Raw genomic sequence first — 24,611 nt, 5'->3', positions numbered from 1 at the left:
AACAGATGGCAGATAAAGCAAAAGTATGGTTGAGTATACTTATAATTAATTCAATACTGAAATCTAATGATAAAAACAGTTTAATCAAAAAACTATTTTATCCAGAATCTGTAGGCGCTATTTTTACGGTGGCCCGCTTTGTGTCTAACCAGTGTTGGGGTTAACGCATTACAAGTAACTTGAGTTACTTGAGCAATCAGATTACTTTTCTCAAGTAACTAGTAAAGTAATGCGTAAATTTACAACAAAATATCGGAGTTACTTTTTCAAATAAGTTACTTAGTTTTTCCATTTATTGACTGACAGCTCTCCTGTCGCTATGTTGAGAGAAATCGTGAGTAAATGCAGAAGCGATGTGTGCGCTGTGTGAACATGATGGTTATTGTAGATTTAGAATAAATGTGAGCAAGCATTTACTCATCTCACTTGCCCAAAAACAGATTCAGTATTCCTTAACATGAATAAAAACCGTGAAATGCAATTTCAGAATATTATGCAAACCGGTAATAATTAAATATATTAAATTACACAAATATACTTTGTATTTAATCTCAATTTATTAACCAATGTCTTTGCTGCTGACCTTCGATGAGCCACTTCATACTAATAAGCAAAAATTACTTTAGATAAACCACATTTGTTTCATTTTTTAACATTCCTAATGTAAGCGTGTTGAACATTCTTCTCCAGTCCAGAATGGCAGAACCGCTGAAAGGTTTATTTTTAACTGCGCACTCTCCACTGTACAGGCATGCATTTGCATTTCTTTCAGCCTGAGGCTTATTCATTTCACTATTAGGGCCCTATCTTGCACCCAGCGCAATTGACTTTGTACACCGACGCATGTATCATTCCTATTTTGCACCCGCGCAAAGCTGACTTTTCCCTCCACAGATGCACGTCGGTAAGTTAGGAAATACACTTGCGCTCCCCAGGGTGGTTCAGCGCAAAGAGGAGGCGTGTTCCGGCGCAAGCGTTCCTTCATGCTATTTTGCAAGTTTAGAAAACAATCGCGCCACTGACCAGGAAAAAATAGTTTAAAGTCAGTGGCGCGTTGCGCATGTTATTCATATGCTATTTTAAGGGCGCATGCTTGGCCATAATCAATGTAGCGTGTGCACAACGCGCATACACTTTGATTCTCTCATCTACACAGAAGCAGCAGTTTTCATTTTTGCAAATCATACATTATTACGATAGATAGATAGATAGATAGATAGATAGATAGATAGATAGATAGATAGATAGATAGATAGATAGATAGATAGATAGATAGATAGATAGATAGATAGATAGATAGATAGACAATTTATTATAAAAGCATACATCTAGCTTACACATTTACCCAAATTATCATACGCCTGTTTAACCGAAGTTAATTTGGGTGGGTTTCTCCATTTCAATGTAACTTCTCTCTTTTGCGGCCGTGACGAGAGCGTCGGTCTCCTCGGCTGTGAACCGCTCCTGGCGCGCACCTGGCAAATCCGCCGTATAGCAATCAGCTATGGAAAAAGCGCGTCTGCTCTTAAAGGGAATGTGAGATGACGCTCTGATTGGTTTATTTCACGTTACGCCCAAAGCACACCTATGAATAATGAAGCTACTTCAGACCAACCCCTTTTAGATTTGCGCCTGGGCGCAAGAGTCATTTATCCCGCCGGGAAAATAGCAACAGCGCCAAGACCCCCCCACAAAGTTACTTGCGCTTTGTGCTTGACACTTGCGTTTCAGATCGTTAAAATAGGGCCCTTAGTGTGAAAGGGCCTTTACATTTGCCAAAAATATTACTTTTTTGTTGTTGTTATTAAAACAACAAGCAAGCAAAGCCCAGGTGAGAAAAAAGTAACGCAAAAGTAATGTAGCGCAGTAATGTAACACAATTAGTTGTAATTGCAATGCATTACTTTTAAAAGTAAGCAACATGCTAACATCAAAGCCTTTTTTACATGATCTGTATGTACAAAATTGTATGATAAATGTAGCTTTTTAGCTCAAATCATGCTAAATACTTTTGAGGCTAGTCCGTTACATCGCGATTTCTCCTCCCCATTCTGTCTCTGGAAGGCTAGCAAGAGCTGACTTTCTAAACTCTTCTAGACAGGCCTGTCAGCTCATGCTAAAGAGAACATAACTCACATCGTGTTTTTCTGAGTTTGCATTCACAGATGCTTCAGTTGTTCTCCCAGGTGCTGGATATCCATTTCAATCCATGACATCTGTATTCAGTGTGCAGACTTTAGTGCGCACACACTTTATTCCTGTACTGGCAGAGTTGAGCTCAAGCAGGCGTCCTTGTAGAAGCAAAGTGCATTTATGCGGCTGTTAAAGAGAGTCCCTCCGGATGAGGAGGAATTCATAGAGCAGAGTGAAGGATATGTGAAGAGGGAAAACAGGAGGAGGAGAGGTGAACGGCTGCAACGCTACATGCCCACGTTCTGCCTCCTCTCACTTCAATTCAACACCAAAGCTTTGATGCAAACTGTGAGGGAACAGCGCCCAAACGGTTCTAGCGCTGTATCAGTCAGTGGGTGGTGATCTAGAGCGGGAACCATGTGCTATTAGACAAGATAAACAGCAAACTATCGCTTGACTAAACACAGGGAGAAAGATGTGCTTTGAAATAGAACATAATAAATGGTGTGTCACCGTAAACTTTCAAATCTTTTTGCAGTCTACAACAGTGGTTCTCAACTAGTGAGTGCTCTTCTTGAGTCATAGAAAAAAATGCTATTATTAAAAAAGCAATTATTAAAAACGCAACTAACTATATGATCATCCATATTTAGGACAACACAATAAATGTTTCATTTTTGAAAAACGCTGTCACGTCCATATGTCACTTGGTAGAAGCTAAGTAAGGCAGATGCCAACATGGCCAGGTTGCTTAACATGCCCTTATCCTCAAAAATAATGAACAAAACTACATTCCAAAAAAATCTTTTTTTCCAGGAAAAAATAAAAATAAAAATAAAAGCATCCATAAAATATTATATTAGTTGAGCAACACAATGACAAGGATATTAAGTCTTGTTTTCTGATAAATTACTGTGAATATATATATATATATATATATATATATATATATATATATATATATATATATATATATATATATATATATATATATATATATATATATACATACATATACATATACATATATATATTCATTCTATATGTATACATTTACAAATTTTATAAGATAAAATTTATATTATATATATATATATATATATATATATATAAAAAATGTATTAGTTTAGTAACAGTGTAAATTAATAACAGTAAATTAGTAAACATTAATAAAATGTAAATTAGTAACAGTTTGGGCTGTCCAAAATGTGTTTTGTGCATTGAATTATTAGCTGCTAAGAGAATGGAACAAAAAACATTAAAATCATACAAAGGCTGTAAATCACACTTTTGCTTTCGTTTAATACATTTCCAAAATTGTCAATTAACCAGCTGTAGTGAAACCAGCAGCAAAGCCTAAATCAACATATACAGACAGTAAAGGGTAGTCGTGGTTTAACCTAGCAGAAAACATGACTTAGAGGTTTTTCATAATATCCTGTTTTCTAAAGCATGTTAGTCGGGTTTGGCTACTAAAAAATGTTTGATTAAACCCAAACTGTTTCTAGTTACTGTACATCCAATGCATAGAAAAATATTGCTACAAAACATGAAGCACTACAGTACAGATTTACCGTCTGAAGAGTCCATAAACAGCTATTACTTTCCCTTTAAGAGGCTGGTAAGCGCTGAGGGAGAGTGGGAGCACTGATGAGATGAATATTGACAGGCTTTAAACTACTGGAGCGCATGGTGATCGAGGACACGGCCAATGTACATGCAGATGAACACAAGTGGGATTTCACACACGGAGGAACAGCTAGACAGATTACAGTATGAGTGTTTAATAGACGTTTAATAGAAGTAGAAGCTGCCCTTTTAGACCAATCCACAAACAAATTGATGTAATCAGGTGTAAAGTGTGATATCATAAAAGGACCTGTCAAAAATAATTGGAAAACTAAGGCAGTGATAATAAAGTGGATCTTATTAAGTAGATGAAGTAGGACTCACCTCAGTATTGCAGCGTTCAACGTTTCTTCCACTAGTCTCCCTACAGCATAAAGCAACCTGTGAGAGATACAAAAAAAACTGTTAACCAGAGTTTATGTCAACACAAGGAGAACAGTATGTGCTTGAAAACCCGTTATTAAAAATAAATAAATATTGTGTACCCATCCTGAAACATGAGCTTTACTTCCTTCTCAAAGTACATAGATGTTAGCACTGCTGGGAAGATATACAAGTAATCAAAAGATTATATGTTCGAATATTTTGAAGGTGATCAACAAGTGATTTAGCATTTATAATCTGCATGATGGAAAATGGTTAATAACAGGGTAAGGGCGCAATTTACTAAGACGAATGAATCAGCTCCTTAAAAAAACACTGCTGCACACTGCATCTAGATATATGCATGATTATAACACTCTTCTCCATCATTTGATGAATTACTGCTGCCATGATCACTACAATAAGCACACAAATCTTTTAAATGCAATTTCATTTACCTCCTTTTTGCTACATTAATAACACTTGGTAAATAGCACTGAGTTTTGTGAGTAAGACCATATCTACAGTGGCAAACCACAGTAACTCGTTTGATCAAATTAGCGTTATGACTAAAAATCAAGACTCCTAGATTATGATCTTTCTTGAGGTTTTACTCAGCTATGTTCAGGGAAAACTTTGTGTGAAAACTGATCAAAATCAGATTTGATATAAAAATTCAACCCAGAAACTTTGAAGCCATCTTTCTCAGTTTCAGTTTGGCATTGTTAGTGTGTGCAGTACTGTATAATAAGCCAAGGCATTTTTTTGTTGTTGAAAAGTATAGCTTATATATAAAACACAAACAAGCAAACAAAGCCCAGGTGAGAAAAAAGTAACGGTTTATATAAAACTTAATTTTAAAACACACAGCACTGTGCTACTTATACTACTGTTAAAAGATTTGGGGTCAATAAGATTTTTCATTCAAAATCGGCAGTAAAGATGTTAATGTTACAAATTAAAATAAAAGCTGTTTTTGCCAAATAATGTTGTCATTTTAATACCGTGACCATGTTTAGTGTATTCTTCATTCTTAAATATCCCTCCGACCATCACTTTTGCCCACTGTATGCCAATGCTCATTCAAACCAAGTTTTCCTAATTACAATTATTACATGCAGAACTCGAGACAGATGGTTAACGGGGAATTTCTAAAATTAGTAAACGCAAGTGTCTTCACTCAGTAAGAGAAGAATTACAGCCCTCTTTTCCAGCAGGAATCCAGACTGCCATCTTCTCAGAAGTATGATGTGGACAAAAAGACCACAAAAAGGTCAAGCACTCGGACTCCGCATGCAAGAGAACCATCCAAAACAACTTGTCTGCCTCCTCCAGAAAAGATGTTTGGGTCTGTTGACTGCAGAGAGCTCAGACATTATGTTGGCTAGGCCTGGATTTCAGAGCAAATGTTGGATGCGGCGATTGTCACAGGGCTCTTGAGTCTGGTTTGCTGTCTTAAGCCAGGAGTCTTCATTTCAAACATGAAACGGCACCATTAAAACCTATTCAAGTCAGCAAGGGAACAAAACAGAGCTGCCAGCCGACTCAATTGGGATGGGGATTTCAGAGGAGGCTGTCAGAGAATGCCAGCGTGAGAGGGTGAACGGACAAATGATGACTACTGTATTCTCAGAGAGAAACTTCAATTGTACGCTCTGCAGTGATGAAAGAAAGAATTGAACATATCAGCTATACAACAGAGAGAGAAAGAAAAAGAGAGAAGCCCTATTGAATATCAGGCAGGTACAACAAAGGCAACAGCTTAGAGATGGTCTCAAACCAGACACTAATTTAAACACATTACTGCGCATGAAGACTGCAGGGTCCCCTCAGCAAATGGTCCAGGGCAGGGCCTCTCTGGTATCCATCTACTTAAAGGGCCCCCTGGAACATGAAATGTGAATTTAGTGGGCACTTATAAGTGACAACAATACCTTTTATGGCTTACACAGTCTGACATGCTCATATCATCAACCTACATGAACAAGAGATACTTTGTACAAAAGTTCAGAGATTAAATTGTATAATCATTGTTAGAATGTATATTAAATAAAACAAATGAAATTAATGATTTTGTCACAACAATATATCATTTCTTTGATTGTTATTACTGGGCAAGTACTGTACATTTATATCTGGGCATTAAAAAGTGAGTAAAAAGAGAAATGCTGCATCTATTTGATCAAAAATACAGTGAAAAACGTAATATTGTGAACCAACTGTTTTCTATTCAAATATAATATGTATTTTTTTCCTGTGATCATTACAGTGAGTCATTACTCCAATCTGCAGTGTCACATGATCCATCAGAAATCATTCTAATATTAGAGCCCGACCGATATATCGGCAGGCCGATATTAGGCATTTTCAAAACTATCGGTATCGGCATTTATAACGGCCGATAAATTAATATTTCAAAAATAAAATAAAAACGGACGAAACACCCTTCAACCATGTTATGAGTGTTGCCGTTGTATAGTTTGTCCACCAGAGGGCACTCTACACCGTCCCTGTTGGCAACACTCGTGTATAACGCGCCACACATTCAGCAACCTGCTGATCCAGCCCGAGTCGGGCAGAGAGAACCGCGAGTGAGATCAGCGGTGAATTGTGTTCATGGTGAGTTGGTAACGACTCACGAGACATACATTGCTTGAATAACAATTAAAAGAACATCCCTATCAGTTCTCTTAACTCAAATAAGGATGACAAAATTCGTGACTCATGTCCAGTTTTGCTGCGGTTAAATAAGCCGAGAGTGAAGCGGAACAACGCGACGTAAGCTATATTCACATAAAATGTTAACACTGCAGTTCACAAAAGTTCATAATGTGCATGTGCTTTAATGCTTTGTCGGTTAAACATTTAATTTTAAATACTGATGCGCTGTTCTAACGTGTGCGTTTCTCAGCGCGTACATGTGAAGCTCACATGCACTAAAAGCCTTTCTAGTACCAGCGCCTGGATACTGGACTAAGTTATCTTTCGAGTATTATTGTGCTAATACTGTTAAATACACACAATATTTACATAAACAATGTCGGTTGTCCGCTTGTCAAATGCGTGTACATTAGACGTGTCATGCTCAGCTCTTAAACAGACAGTAGCAATTGTAAACAGTTGCCGCTTGTCCTTAAAGGGATAGTTCACCCAATAATAAAAATGATCTCATTATTTACAGGCACTCTAATGTTGTTCCAACTGTATTAATTTCCTTCTAATATTTTTCTAATATTAATAGTTTGAAGAATGTGGGTAACCAAACAGTAGCTGGTCCCCATTGACTTCCAAAGGAGAAAAATATACTATGGAAGTCACTGGGGTACATCAACTGTTTGGTTACCCACATTCATCCAAATAACTTATTTTCAACAGAAGAAAAAAACAACTTGAGAGAGTAAATTATGACAATTTGAATTTGTTGTCAATTTGAATGTGAAATTGTTGTTTTTGTTCAAAGGACTAAACGTTTAGTCTTAAAAAAAATCTTAAGTTTGTATTTTTATACATTTTATTTATCAGAACTTTAATATATTTTGATGTTCCTCTGTTCTGTTGTGACAATACAAGAAACAAGTTTCTTTTTAAAATGCATTATCATATTATTTTAGTTAAAACTCATAAATAACTACAAATAAACTAATGTTAGGGAAATTTGTTAATGTTTTGTTGCGCGTTTCTGAAAAAAAAATAAAAAATATCGTCCGATATATCGAATATCGGATTTTAAAACCAACAAATATTTGTACCGGTATCAGCCTTCAAAATCCTTTATCAGTCGGGCTCTAGTACCCATCAAAAGTTTGTACACACCAATTGTAAAGTGTGTCCAAACTTACTGTAATATAATACACATAAATAATATTGCTACTGTATTATAATATACACATAAATAATATCGGCCGATATATCGGTATCTGGCTTTTTTTTATCAGTATCGGCGCCCAAAAATCCATATCGGTCGGGCTCTATCTAATATATCCTTATTATCATTGTTAAAAAAAAGCTGCTGAACATTTTGGTGGATTTTTCCCCCTCGGGATTCTTTAATGAATAGAAAGTTAAAAAGAACATCATTTATTTAAAATATTTTGTAACATTATAATTGTCCTGTCCCCTTTGATTACTTTAATGCATTCCTGAATAAAAGTAATAATTTCTATGAAAAAAAATACCATGCTGACCCCACATTTTTGAACAGTGGTGTATATCTGAATTGACAACCTTTTTTTAATTAATTCCTCATGAATGATTAAATTATGGCTAAATAATATTTAAATAAATGATGAATAAAATACTTAAAAGCACTAATGGCTGCATGAGAAAAGCATGTAGCATTTACTCCTATCTTGTGTGTGGCTGTTTCTGCCTGTAAAATACAACACCATTAAAACTGAGCCTGACTTTTCTTAAGACTTATATAAGATACGCTATGTGAAGTTCACAGTATCACACATCCAGCTAACAGCTTTAATGTCTGAAGCCCCTGGGCATGTGCTCTGACCTACAGACAGCATTACTTGCTTGTTATGGCCAGACATAACAGCTTTAGCATTGATGTGTGTGTGTCTGTGCATTTGTGTGCATGTATAGCATTCACAGCCAACTGTTAAACCTGCATCTTTTTTTCACTGTACTTGTATAATGTAGCTACATTAATAAAAAAAAAATACCGTGATTTTAAAGGACATGTAGCACGTTAATAATTCGTTATGAGGGAACGTGTTTAATGTATGTAACACTATCTGGTTAATTAGTAAAATGGTGGACTCTTGATCTACATATCGAGCCAGTACAGTGAATGAGGGAGAGCTTCATTCATACAGTAATGGACAGCAGAGACTAATCCTCACTGCTGATGTGGTGTGATCAGACTGATTCATTAATCACTGGTAATCCCACACTAAGAACGGACACAATGTGAGGACAGAGAGGAACAGGCTGGAGTGACAACAGGAAGTTGATGACAACAGGGAGAAAAAAAAAACAGTGTAACAGGGGAATAGGAAAAATAAAGGCTGTAAATCATTTAAAATTGTTCCTCAAATTATTTACATGATATTCATCACAATTACTGTAACCACATATAGGCCTATTAATATTTGCTGAGAAAATCCCACAAATAAATATATTTTAAAGACATCAGTGTGGCAGATGAAAGCAATGAATAGAGTAAAGTTGGGCGATATGCTATAGTCATATCGTCAGCCTTATTTGATCATTCATTTACTTGTTTATTTAATAATTTACTTACGTCGTTCTATTATTGCGGGAAACGAGAATCTTTTTCTATCATTTTGCAAGCAAAGTTGGAGTTGGTGAAGAAGAAAAATGTCACATTGCATAGAATTTTTATTTAGATTTCACACATGCAATTTGCAAGTAGACTTCTTCACTATACTTTTGTGTTGTGTCTCATCTCAACTGCACCACATTTTTAAGATGTTGTCAAGTTGCTTGTTACTGCCATTGTAAGACACAAATTATGTTTTAAAGGTCAATTTTTTAAAAACTGACAATGAAGAGATGTGATGGGAAAATCATAGGAAGCGGTCTCAGCTTCTACTTTATAATCAACAACAGCTTTATATTGCATCCATTAAGCCATTAAGAAGGATCCATTTCAAACAACAACACACACACACACACACACACACACACACACACACACACACACATTTGTACTAATGTGAGTGCAGTTCACATGGGGGCAAGCAAGCAGGGGACATTCATTCTCCTCTCTACATTTATTCTACTAACATCCTTTATCTGGAGCATCTCATCTTGCCTCCTTACTGACTAATTTTAAATGCTTAATTTAAATTCATAAAATCAGACAATCATAGATGATTTCAAATGGTTTTAAAGACATTAGACACTAAGAAAATCTGCCCAAAAAAAGAGTTCATTATGGATATATAGATAACAAACTCCATCTCCGAAACTCTGCAGAATAGCTGACAAAAAGCAACACATTTCTCTCTTTACCAATAAAGTCATCTCTTTCTTAAATTACACAAATCATCCCCATAAAGCACAAAATGAAAGCATGTAAATTCGGTTTTGTCAGTGAAATTCTTTTCACAGTCTTTAGAACAAAAGTGGCAGTAGAAACTTTTACATGGTTATATTTCGTTACAATTTCCACATATATTGATAATAAGAAATGTAAACCAGCATATTAGAATGATTCCTGACCATGTGACACTGCTGAAAATTCAGCTTTATGAAATATATTATATTATATATTAAAATATAAAACCATTTAAATTTAAAAACTTAAAAAAATCAAAAACATTACAAATATTTCACAAGACTCATTAAAAGGCATTAAAAACTTTATATTATTTTTTATAAAGCTTTTATTATGTTTTATGCTGTAGAATTCTGTATGATAGATGCGTGACATACAATAGTACTTTCTTAAACTATACAGTACATTCATATCTCAATATTTCTCAAATGTTCCTTACATGTTCGGTGCAGGGTACATTAGTGCAATTAAAGCTGAAATTAACCATGATAAATGAAATGAAAGTGTCAGTTGAGGTCAGGGGTAAAATTGGATTACACACTTGGGAATCAATCAAGCTTGAGATATGGTTTCAGTTACAACTAAAAGGCAAATAAGCAAAAAGGACACACAAAGACCACATCATTTTGTTCTATATAACCAGAAACTCACCAAAGCCCTCTGACACTTTCAACCAGTTGAACAGGGCGTAGGGTATTGCTACTCCACATTGTCAAATCTCAAACAATTTATATACAGCATCTCTGGAACGTTCAACACACATTTTCATTTACATTTACATTTGCATTTAGCAGACACTTATCCAAAGCAACTTACAAGAGTGTGTCAGGTTTGAGTGTGTCAAGCTGTAATCTGGGTCACTTTAATTGAATAACGCAGATTATCTCAGTGAAGCTACTATAGCCACGGTCACTCACTCTATATCACTGTTGTCATAGAGAGAAGACATACGAAACATCGTCCTTCCACAGACTCTAAAAAGACGAGTCAGAGACATATTTAAGAAAAAAATAGCAGCAGGCACCTTCCCTGCCAAATCCTGAGCTGACCTCTATGTGCCCTACTAACCCCCAGCTAGTGAATTTGGGATTAACGGATGGAGAGAGATGAAAGCTCCTCGTTTCATTTACTCACATGGACCGAGAGCTTCCTGAGTGGTCGGCTGGTGGATGGAGGCATGATCCGTTCTATAGGGAGGGGACCCAGATGAAGAAGAACCCATTGTTCATAACATGGGACATCCAGGGTGTTCCCCTCCCTGCACTGCATAAGACGTTGCTAAGACCTCCAGTGCGTCCCTTTGTACAGGTCACCGCCTGTCTGGGAATAGGGCAACCAGTGTGGGTGGGGCATAAGAGGAGGAGCTTCTGGTGTTTTCCCATTTCCCATATCCAAATAAAACTTGCAGACCTGCATAACCAGCTCACAGGATGTGCTTGAGTTAAAGCAAGCTGTGGGGATCAGATCCATCTGGGGATATCCCAACTGAAAAAAGCTCTAGAAACAGTGAGGATGCAGAGAGAAACACACACACACACACACACACACACACACACACACACAGCACTAAATTTAGCTGATGGTAATCATCATTCATAAATGATGAATGGTGGAAATGAATGCTTGTCCTGAGAGAGTCTGGACCTCACCCAACTCAAACTGTGTGCCTCTAAAAACAGCCCAACGAGGAGGACGGTTCTTATACACACAAACACACATGGCTCTTCCTACCCCATTAAAAGTCCTTCAAGCTGCTGAATGTACCTTTTTTTACATAACTTACTGAGACGCAAGACATTACCATGTTCTCTGTGGTCTGGCATTTAAAGAAACAATGAAAAAGTTAAATGTAGAAGATGCAACAATAACAGGGTCTTCTGCACATTCGTCCTCCTGTTAGTTTGGCTTCCTGGCTGCTCTATCAGATGCAAAAGGACATTTTAATGAGGAGACTTACTCTCACAAATCCACAAAGGATTTAGACGTTTCAAAGCTTGACAGTGTGGGCGAAGACAGACCTGTGTTTGGACAGCTATCACTCAAGAACAGCTGAATCAGTAACACTTTACAATACAGTAAAATGTTCCATTTGCTAATATTAGTTAAATGCATTAGATAACACAAATTAATACTGGACAAACATTTCATTGTACAGCATTGTATATTAATTAATATTTATTTTGCTATTGTTCATAATTAGTGATTTGATGCTGAAAAAAAGATTGCTTCTTAATATTTTTGTGGAAACCATAAAAGATTTCTTAAGGATTCTTGAGTATTATTCGTTGTTAGTTTATGATACCTAGTGCACTCACTTATCTGAACAAACTGAACCTTATTGTACAGTGTGTATGAACAATGAATGAATGATCAGTGAGATGGATTGTCCATTTAAATACAAATGTAAACAGTCCAATTTTTTGGTCCAACTAATATGGATGCAAAAACTAGACTACATTTAATGAGATCTTGTTATTGGAAAAGAATATTGGTAAGCCTCTTTGAGCACATGTTGTGAAATTTACCATTGCCTGTGTAATTGTGTCACCCTTCATCTTGGCAAATCCAATTAAGAGCACTGGAAGCTTGAAAAGAGAGGAGCTGGAAAACAACCTAACATGGACTGACTGTGTGTGCGCAAAGAGAGAGAGTTTACAAGCTCTGTGCACAGAGAAATGGCTTTGACTCAGATAAAAAAATGCCATTTTTAATGGTTTTCTTAGTAGCAAAATCAGGGAGAAGACATAATGTTGCTGATAATCAAATAAAACCCACTCAAAAGAAGTTCTGGGAATTCTGATTTAAATTAAACAAAGTATAGTCCAGATGACATACGCTACTATGCAAAAGTATAACATATATCCAACAGAAAAGAGTGTCTACTGTAGATAAAAGTGGTCAACGCAATGAAGAATGAAAGCAACAAAACAAAACGCAAACACAACATACAGTAAAAGGGATGTACCTTTCCAGCAAGTCCAGAAACACCATTAAACTAAAAGGGTAATATGTAAATTTAGTTGGGGAAATAAAGGAACAAAGGAAATCACCTTTTTTATTTTTAGTTACAACAGTAAAGTCTGAGCATCGGGTGGGATTCTGACACTGTTTGTTGGCTTTTTACACTGTTCTAACATCTTTATTTTGACAGTCAACCCAATTCATACCTTCAACTGTGAAACACAGTGATTTTGAGTCTCAAAATGTTTCAGTTTGTGAATAGGTTGAATTGTTGATGATTTTTTTAATAATAATAATAATAACAATAATAATAATAATAAAAATACTCTCATTTCAATTCAAAAGTCACGTAGCACTGGAACGACATGAGGGTAAACAAAATCGAGAGATTACTGACCGTGTGTCCATTAACAATGACTAAACATGATGTGGATCATTTTAAGGAGTGGATCATTTTAATCTAAATTTCACTCACAGTTGTGGCTCTTTGGATGGATGGTAGTTAATCTGCAGTCAGGCCTCTTTACATTAAATATGACAGAATTGTGAGTACTTTGAGGATTACAAAGATTTGTATGTGCTATGTAGATACCAATACTGCAAAACATAATGCAACACTAACATCCTATTTACATTTTACTTAGTTACTGTTTTGGGAAATCCAAACTTAGCACTTTTAATGACGCTGTATATTACTGTGTCTCAGGTAATAAATGAACAGGGCTGGGCTGTTTTATTGACTAGTTTCACAATGCATAGCATGAGCTTTGGCTGTAAGATTATTGTATCTTGACATAAAACAGCATTGCTTTGTCAATAATTAAGCCTAAACTCATATATAACATACTGTAATATAGTCTGTCCCAACATGGACACGGTCTAGATTTTATCTAATGTCCTCTGTCTCTTCTCTAGACCTCACTGGACACCAGTATAATGGTTAGATGATAGCTCCCTGTGTAACACTATGTGTGGCAAAAGGTCATTATGCCAAAAGACAAACATGATGCTAGCCATATCAGGAGATACAAACACTAGACACTAAAAACAGCTCCATTGCAATAAGGCTAAGCAGAAACATCTAGCAACGGATTTAAATGCTAGGAAATCTGTAAAATTAAAATAATATGAAATATTAATGGATGTGCAGGAAAATGTTTTTTTCTGTGTTTATTTTGTGTTTTGCAAATTTCGGTGCTTCTGGATTTGTAATTATTTTTTCACGTTTCTGTGGTATACTGGAAAACAACGATAAGCATTTCATAAGTTTTAATGGCTTTTAATTGGCAAAAAACATTAAATATATGCAGAGTCAATATTTACAATATTTAGAGGTGACCCTTCTTCATAACTGGATATAAGCTTCTGGGCCATATCCTGACTAATGGTGATACATTATTGCCTTATTAGTGCTTGGAGTTTATCATAAAGGCTGTGACTTCACTTGATTGCTCCTGTCTGCCTTGCTGCTGATCGATTGCTCCTGTCTGCATTGCTGCTGGTTTGTGTCTGTAAGCTCCGTATAGCTTTCTGTTTTGAATCTCTATTTACTATCATTCCTTTTTGTTTATATTGCTAAATATACCTTACTCATCAATATATATTAGATATAGTCTATTATCACATTAATCTGACATTGCTAGCTTTTATCTAAATCGTTATCGCTGGCACAACACGCTAGTATCTCGCTAGCCTGTTAACCTGCCATCCGTGCTTGCCGTCTTTTTTCTCTTTCGCGCTTTTAACGAGTCTATCAAACAACTGTGGTAAGTAGGATCAGTCAACAAACACGATGAGTAATGTCTTATCCTGTTATTGTCACTTGCACTTCGTGTCACATGTATAGCATAGCCTTCTCTGTCAGCACAGAGGGATTTACATGTGATAAATGCAGGGAGAGGAAGATTTCAGAACTAGAGACACGCATCCAAACTTTAATCGAGGATAGTAAGAATGCAAGGGCTTTAGATACTGCTTTGGATGCGACTAGCTTAGTGAACTCTGAACATTGTTCAGTTCCGGCTGAAGTAGAGCCCGTGCAGCAGGGCAACTGGGTGACCGTGAGACGCTGTAGTCGCGGGACAAAACACCGCTCTTCCATTCCGATTACCATAACAAATAGATTCTCCCCTCTCAGTGAAACACCCACTGAGAATCCTGTTGAATGTGCCCTAGTTATTGGCGATTCTATAACACAGAACGTGAAAATAGAGACACCAGCCACCATAGTCACATGTTTGCCGGGAGCCAGAGCGCCTGACATCAAAGCAGATTTAAAAGAGCTGGCTAATGCTAATCGTAAATTCTCTAAGATTATTATTCACGTCGGCACTAATGATGTTCGACTCCGCCAGTCGGAGATCACTAAAATTAACGTTAAAGAGGTGTGCGAACAAGTACGCTACTACTAAGTACGATGTCAGGCACTGTAATTTACACTGGCCCCCTTCCTGTTCAAAGGAGTAACGAGATACTTAGTAGACTATCCTCACTCAATGACTGGCTGTCTAAGTGGTGTCCACAAAATAATATAGAATTTAGAGACAATTGGAAAAGCTTTTGGGGCAGACCTGACCTGTTGAAAAGAGATGGTATTCATCCCTCCTGGGACGGTGCCGCTCTTCTCTCTAGTAATATGGCACATAGTCTTAGAGCTCAAACATGAATTGGGGATCAGGTCAGGAAGCAGACAGACTGGCTAAACCGACCGTCTGCTAGTTGTTTCACGTCACTGAGGTCAGATAAATCCCATCACATAGAGCCTCTATCACCTAGATATCATCATATACTGTAGAGACTGTGTCTGTTCCCCGAATTAGGAAATACAAAAAACTCCCAAACCCATTTAAGGGTAAACATTTAATTGATGTTCAACAAATGAAAAACAGATATAATACAGATTAACAAATGATAAACCTTGGGTTGCTGAATATTAGATCCCTTACTTCAAAAGCACTTATTGTTAAGGATCTGATATGATCACAGATTATAACCTAAATGTGCTGTGTTTGACAGAAACCTGGCTAAAACCAGACGATTACATTACTTTAAATGAGTCCACCCCACAAGATTACGGTTATAAACATGAACCTCGTCTGAAAGGCAAAGGGGGAGGTGTTGCTGTAATTTATTAGCCTGGCAAGCCAGACCTACATCAAGATGTTAGGTCTGGAAACTCACCATAGTCACGGCTCAATCCGAGGGGCGGGATAAACGGCTGTCTTTCAAATTCCCTCTGCACGCAATAGGACAGCGCTTCAACCAACCAGAGCGTTTTCCCAACAGCGGAGCTAGTTGATAGATTCAACTTTTGCCATATCTGGCCGGCAAAACGACGAACACATCTTCCTTTTTTTAAGAATGACTTAAGTGCCGTTCTTTGCTCTTTTCTCAAAGAAAAACTTAACTCCAAGTCCTCCAGAGTCGCGGCCAAAGCCGATTCGAAAGACCGTTGTTCTCCATCAGCAGCCGTCATTCTTTGTTTTCAAGTAGCAGCAGCCAGGTAACCATCGCAACTCTGTCGTCATATGTTAAGCCCGCCCCCGCCTACTCTATACACAACGTGATTGGCCTGACCCAATCTGGGTTTTTGCAGCGAGAAGGTTTATTGAGAGTTGCTAGACTACCCTGGCTGCGAAATACATTTTGCTGCCGCTAGGGTGCGTCTAGATTTCTAGGCTAGTAATTTATAGTAATATCTTCAGAATTACTGAGAAGTCTAGTTTCAAATATAATTATTTTGAAGTATTGGTGCTTAAAGGTGCAATGCGCAAGTCTCTGAGTTTTTGCAGAACTATGCCCCACTCTGGCGACAAGCGAAACTGCAACCAGAGGTGTGCATGCTCATGGACCACACGGTCTCTTTGAATCCATCTTCTACTTTTGTCGAAAGTTGACTAAAGTTTTGTCACTCGAGTTGTCTTCGCTGATACGGAGAATGGCGGCGAATACACAAACCTGCCAGACATAGCCAGGTGAGCGTGAACGCGCATGACGTCACGCCCAGTCTCAAATTCCGTCCCGAATCCCTCTCATTTATTTTACTGTACAGGATTATAGAGGCAATCGCAGTGATCAGAGAAGGGCTGATTCAGCCCATCAGGCAATTGTTTAAGCATGTATGGGTTAGAAAAACGGGTATTTTTAACATGAAATGTTGCGCATTGCACCTTTAATGTAACACTATCTAATGTAAATGATAAATCACGTTTGAGCTGATTTTCTATCAGAGTTAGTACTGGCTGCAGATAAAGTCCTAATCGTTGGTGATTTTAATATACATGTATATAACGAAAAAGATGCGTTGGGATTGGCATTTAAAGACATTCTAAACTCCATTAGAGTTAGACAACATGTGTCAGGACCTACTCATTGTCGTAATCATACTCTAGATCTAATATTATCACATGGAATCAGTGTTGATGCCGTTGAAATTCTGCAACAGAGCGATGACATCTCAGATCATTATCTAGTCTTGTGTAAACTTAATTTAGCCAAGGCTGCAAAGCCGACTCCGTGTTACAAATATGTTAGACCTATCACTTCTGCTACTAAAGATTGCTTTATTAATAATCTTCCTGATCAGTTTCATCATCTCAGCATCCCAGATAGCTTAGAAGAACTCGGTATTGCGACAGAAACTTTTGACTCTCTCTTTTCCAGCACTTTAGACACAGTTGCTCCGTTTCGCTTAAAGAAGATTAAAGTTAATAGTCCAATGCCGCGGTACAACGAGCACACTCGGGCCCTTAAGAGAGCAGCCAGAAAAATGGAGCGCAACTGGAAGAAAACAAAACCAGAATTTTTTCGCATTTCATGGAAAGAGAGCACGATTGCGTACAGAGAGGCCTTAAAAGCTGCTAGATCTGCTTATTTTTCAACCCTATTAGAAGAAAATAAACAAAACCCTAGGTATTTATTTGAAACAGTGGCTAAATTAATGAAAAATAAAGCTTCAACCCCAGACATTTCCAAGCAGCACAGCAGTAATGACTTTATGAACTTATAAGATTGATAATATCAGGGAGAAAATTATAACTATGCAACCGTCTACTACAGTATCGCATCAGGCAGTGCATTGTAGTCTCTCTAAGGAAAAATTTGATTCATTCATTGCTATAGGAGAGGAAGAATTTTCTAAACTCGTTAAATCATCAAATCGACCACATGTAGCCTATGTTAGACCGTATACCGACTAAGCTATTGAAAGAGATGCTTCCAGAGGTCCTAGATAATATTATTAATTCATAATATTTTATGATTTTTTTAATTCCTCTTCTTAATATCATTAATTCATCTTTGTCATTAGGATACGTACCAAAAACTTTTAAGCTGGCTATGATTAAACCGCTTGTTAAAAAACCACAACTTGATCCTACAGAATTAGTCAATTACAGGCCGATCTCGAATCTACCTTTTCTGTCAAAGATACTAGAAAAGGCAGTATCCTCACACCTATGTTCCCTTTTTTTTTTTTTTTTGAAAGAAATGGTATCTGCGAGGATATATATATATATATATATATATATATATATATATATATATATATATATATATATATATATATTATTTATTTTATTTATATAACTAATGATCTTTGCAATGGAAGTGAATCAATCAAAACTAACTTCAGCTGGACAATAACTTCATTCTAGAGCTGCTGTAAAGCCAAAACAATCTCTGTTACTTTAATTTCCTATTTTCACTGTAAAGCTGCTTTGAAACAGTCCATTTTAAAAGCGCTATCTAAATGAAGATGACTTGACAATTTGTGCTAGTCCACTTGTCTTTTGAAGACGGACCACAGGTTCGGGATTAAGATTTGGGGAGTTGCCGGGCCACAGATCCAAAATTTCAATAAAATGATTTCCAAGCCACTTCATTATCACCATTGCCTTGTGACATGGTGCTCCATCAAGCTGGAAGATGCACAGGATCATCACCAAATTGCACCTGGGTCGTTGGGAGAATTTGCTCTTGCAGGATGTTTTGATACCATTCTTTATTCATGCCATGTTTTTTGGGCAGAATTGTGATGAAAGGAAACCCCACACATGGCTGGTCTCAGGATGCTTCACTGTTTGTGCGACACTGCACTTATGGTAGCGTTCACCTTTTCCTCTTTCCTTAGGAGGAGACGTTCTTGGCGCTTGCTGGACACTGTGGGATGTCGTGATGCCTTCATCACTGCAGTTGAACTTCTCTCTTTGAAGTTCGCAAAGCGATGATGGCTGTCTTTCTTAGGAGGTAACCATTGCTAACACAATAACACAATGATTGGAAGCACTTCTTTCCTTCTAAATCAATCAGCCTGCTCTTATAATCCAATCAGAATGATAGAATGATTTATCTTTACTAATACTTGTTCACACTTTCCTAGCTTATGATACGATTAGTAAAATGATGTTAGCTCGTCATTTTGTGTCAGGGCCAAAAAAAAAAAAATTTACATTGCATCATTTGCATTCTCTAATTACTCTGCACAAACTAGAAGCAATGTGAATCAACAACACCAAAACAACTGAAGAAGCAAACATTGCGAAACAGGAAATTTATGTAACTGACAATATCTTTTCACCACAGTACAGTATAATAGTATAAATAATGCTAAAATAACACTGGTGTCAGTCTGGACCTGGATTTCCATATGTCCAGTTATAGTCTAATTTTCAATTCAAATGTATTAAGTAAACTTCCCTATCACAAATCAAATTGCAATACAATTAAGTTGCAACTGTGCTGCATTCACTCACTTTCATGAACTTCACTAAGCAGTACAAAACATAACATAGAAACAAAATTAAGCTTTTGCCAAAACCATCATCTCACGATAAGAAAATGATCCCTGCAAAGTGAGCACTGCTTCAACATAAAAGTGAATCCAGTCTTGTGTTCTCTCTCTGCATCCAGCTGTCTGCCAAAGCAGGCCAATCCATGCAGATGGGAAATGCAATCTGTTTTAATGGTTCATTTCTAATCACCATATTGGAATAATTTTAGCCAAGGCCTGGTTTCCATATTGCCAACATTTGTCATGTTTTTCAAATGAGGTCTAGAACCTGAGCGAGCAGGTTTAATTAGAAAACGTCGGTATCTGCCATTCATTATCCTAGACCATTAAATTGACAAGCTCATTATGGAGCAAATAAACGCATTAAATGTAAAGTTATCTGGATCTAAGAATATATTCACACAAATACTAACACATCACTTCATGACTCTTTAAATCCATATTAATAGTTTACAGCACGACTGAGTGATTGGTTATACTTTATACATGGTTATTGGTTATACATATATGATGATGATGAACTAACAATTATCAATACTTCAACAGCATTTAAAAATCTAAAATTAAACTCAAATGCCCTCAAAAATTCACCCTCATCTTGTTCAACTAAACATAAAAGAATAAATAGAGGTTGGAGGTTGGAAAATAAAGATATTATGAGAATTGTCTGTGATCGCTGTCACACTTGGCAGGTTTGGTTTGATTAAAACTAACTATGGTGCGATTGCTCTGTTAGTGCGGGTTATTTGAATAAGTGTGAGCGCTGCCATCTGAACCCTGGTTCGCACCAAACAAGAAATGGTGCAGTTCGACTGAACTATGAACGCAACATGGGCCAAATACATCTAAACTAACCAAAAACAGGACATGAAATCACAAGATGCGACCCTAAAAAGAACACAGTGCTCAAGCATACCTGTTTTTTCTCGACATAGTGGCAATGTTGTTCAGTGCAGGCGTCGGAACCACTGTCTTTTTTGTAGCAGATAATAGTAAAGGAGAAATTCCAGGAGCTGGTTTGACACCTTTGCATATTTTCTAAGCTCTTTGTGAGTTTTCTGCTGGTAAAAATTCCACCGTATGTACCCACATGCAACAAGAGCATTTAGCCCAGCGCACAGAATTGTTTTGGATGTTCTGTCACACAAAAAATGTTTTTTGTTTTATTTTGTTTTGTATCTTTAGGTTCGGTGTTAAAAATGACAGTGTGAATGTTAAATGAACCAAGACTAAATGTATCATTTCCTTTTTTGGTCCAGGCCAAAAGAACCAAGAGAACCTAACTACAAGTGTGAACCCACCCTTAAACTAGTCAATAGCATGGTCACCTTGTGTAATTCTACAGCAAGCGAGAAATCCACACAACTATTCACGGATGAGGTAACTAATGCAGATTCCCTTTGGATTTTCTAACCATCCGTGTGCAACTCACTGATACTGAAAACTCAGAATATAAAATGAGTGGGAATTGGTTTCTCTCTGCTCTTCAAACTATATTCTGTCTCCCTGTAGATGCATCTGAAGGCGTGCGTCACTGATGGCTTTCAAGCCATTGCCGATTTGAGTGAGATAAAGGGTATTTGATCTCTTCCATTTTCTTCTAAAACTCAAGTGGGTTGGAGTCATCGTCTAAGTATTCCCACAGTGACCACCTCACCACTTCATAGAGAATCAGGGCAGTGCTTCACAGCCATACAGTTTATGACATTTAGAAAGCATGGGCAAAAAAAAAAAAAAAAAGCTTGAATAAGAGTTTATAATTTACAAATCATCTTTCCTTTATAGTTTGTAACAATTCATTTGGTTTCTAGCTGCATTAATTACACATCCTGCCAGATCATATGCATCCATCTTAAAATATAAATTGTGTTGCTCAATAATCAGTTTAAAATGGCAATAATTAAATGAATTGCAAATCATTAGTGTTCAATATGTTCTAAAATGAGGAGGCAAAGTCTTCAGGTATTTAAATGTGTGTTATGCATTACACTTAGACCGCATGTCCACCAAAGCGTTTTTAGCCAGCTGAAAACACCAGGCGCTCTGCTGAAAACACTTAGCTGTGAAAACGTATTGGCAGCGCAGCGTTTTTTCAGTTGAGACGCTTTGCTTGTTGTTATGATACGAAATATCTGCGGAAGTGTTACTACGTTGTACTAGCAGAATGTGACAGTTGCTCGTTGTGGTATTTGTCCCGCCCTTCCTTCACTGTGATTGGACAGCTGGGTAAAAAGTGACAGTGATGAGCACTGCATTTTACCCATTTTAAACATTCTTCAACTCTTGGCGACCAGTAAAAAACGCTGAGCGGTCAGTGTTTCAGCGTGAAATAGATGCTCAGCGCCTCGTTACACTCCTGCCGTTTTAAAAACGAGGTGCTCCCATTGAAAACAACTGGAAAAATATGCTAGCCGCGGGGAAAAAAACACTTTGGTGGACAAGGTTGTCATTTTTTCCTGGTTAAATAAACATTAATTTACAAATACAATTCTATTTTGTATTTTTACATTAACAATGTAATTAAGTTTCTATTTATTAAAACCAAATATAAATCTCATCAAGTTAGTGTTTTCATTTTCATTTTCGCCATCATTTTGTTCATTCAGGAACGCGCACGAAAACAAAGAGGGAATTTATCACACAAACCAATCATATCAAATCATAACCAATCATAGCCAATCATAGCACGATGGAGGCATTGCCTCCTCTCACGTTACTTCCCCCCCCCCCCCCTTCATTCTCAATTACTGCCCACTAAACCCAGCGCATACTTTAGGGGTCTGGTAAAAGTCAATGGGCTCAGGGGAGACAAGAGAAACACGGAGTCCCACTGTAACTTTACCCGCTGCTGGATATTTTGTAATATTTGTGTTGTTTTATTTTGCAATATGGATCATTTTCTCATCCAAATTTTTGAGGAGGCACCGGCTCCCTTGCCTCCTCTAAGGAAACGCTCCTGAATTAGGTCCAATTGTTTAAAGTATGCAAAAATCACTTATGAAACGATTCACTGTTAACCCAAATATTCACAGTCATACTTTTTTTGTTGCCAAAAATGCTCCTTCCCTTTCTAAATGATATTTTTCCATCGGTCAGTGAGCTAAAGGGTGAAGAAAAACAACTGTGCATTCTTAGCCAAGAATCCCTGCCGTCACATCTGTACATCTATGCTATCCATGTCAAAGTTTAGCAGCTTTCCTCAATGCAAAGGTTTGCTCAAAGCTTCCATCAAAATGTGTTTACAAGCTCCTGCCATCTGTTGAGGAAAGAATTAGTCTCCAGATTGAGGGCTTTGGGGGTTGTTTATTTCCAAACCATGTACTCTAGAGATGTGATTAATTGGTTGGTGAAAACATCTCCCTCTCCATAACTCCTGCGGAGAAGCCTGGTCTGTGTACACACGGTGAGACAACCAAGGCAATTTAAGTAGATTTAATCGGAGGTCTAATAGGAAAGCCACAGAACACTGACCGCTCTAATAGTTTTGAGCACAGAGCACTAAAGCAATGAAGTTTCAACGTTTCATCTGGCCATCTCATTTAGCAGCGAGAAGCAGCTCCCACAGAGAGGCTTGAGTTTCCTCTCTTACCTGTGCTTTCTGACACAAATTACTCAAGAACCAGAGTGAAGCCTTTTAGATCATCAAAGAGAAAAGGTCAAGCTAAATAAAAACTTCACGTGCACCAAGAAGGATAGAAAAAGATCTGATGTTCAAATTTGTTTATATACAGTACACTCTAAAAACTGCTGGGTTAAAAAATAACCCAACCTTAACCACACGGCTGGGTCACTATTGGACAGAACACGCGCTGGGTTGGTTTGACCCAAGTGCTGGGTTTTACCATTTAACCCATATTTCTGGGTCATTCATTTGACCCAACCAGCGGGTGAAATTAACCCTCTTGCTGGGTTAAGTCTTACTCATGTGCTGGGTTATTTCTTGTCTCATTGCCTTAATAAAATTAGAAACAAATATTTGTTATATTATGAACTAAAATAATTATTATCTCTGTAATACAATAAACCAGAGAGGCCACTGTATGATTTAAATCTCATTTTTTTTATTTTATACATTTCTTTAATACTTTTCTTTATCGAATACAAATGTTAATCAATGTCAAAGGTCTGACATGTCCCCCTCATTTCATCCCTGAGGCACAGAATGTGCAGCAATTCACCAGTCATCTCATTTTGTAAATATTCAACCATGTTGATCCTCACCTGTTGATTACACAAGTCAAGTCATCTTTATTTATATAGCGCTTTTTACAATACAGATTGTATCAAAGCAGCTTCATAGTGATACTGTAACATGAATATAATACAACAAAGTTTGTTTCTAGAAGAATATTGCATCATCATCCACCTTAAGTAAGGCAGATCAATAATATCGTTGAATATTAAATGTCCCCAACTAGCAAGCCAAAAGCCAAGGCAACAGTGGCAAGGAACCAAAACTCCATCAGTGACAGAATGAAGAAAAAAACCTTGGGAGAAACCAGTCTCAGTCGCTCAGTTCTCCTCTGGCCAACGAGCGAACAGTGTATGATTATGATCCAGGCAGCATTACAGGTCAGAAGTCAGATTGAATAAGAACATTCAGAATATTTATCCAGTTTCATCTGGTTGGAAGTTGGAGTCATCACACTGGTATGGAGACGAGTTTGTTGAGGATCAGTCATGTCGATGAGGCCTTCACAG

The 24,611-nt window shown here is 37.2% G+C and overlaps 1 protein-coding gene across 2 annotated transcripts in view; it reads right to left on the bottom strand.

Moving 5' to 3' along the window:
- The window catches only part of camkk1a (calcium/calmodulin-dependent protein kinase kinase 1, alpha a), an 88,440-nt gene that overhangs the window by 45,505 nt on the left and 18,324 nt on the right, over positions 1-24,611 (bottom strand). Inside the window, exons 1-2 of one of the 2 annotated variants that reach the window (XM_081365666.1) lie at positions 4,248-4,270; positions 4,087-4,143 (exon numbers count right to left, since the gene is read on the bottom strand). The gene's annotated coding sequence lies outside the window, so the exon portion shown is untranslated. Of the gene's footprint in view, positions 1-4,086; positions 4,144-4,247; positions 4,271-24,611 lie in introns of those variants that run through there. The other variant, XM_081365665.1, reaches the window with a different exon arrangement.

Source organism: Scardinius erythrophthalmus (assembly GCF_964197995.2).
Source record: "Scardinius erythrophthalmus genome assembly, chromosome: 5".
NCBI classification, from domain to species: domain Eukaryota; kingdom Metazoa; phylum Chordata; class Actinopteri; order Cypriniformes; family Leuciscidae; genus Scardinius; species Scardinius erythrophthalmus.
Note: the sequence above shows the minus strand (reverse complement) of the source record. Positions and strands in the feature narration are given on the sequence as shown.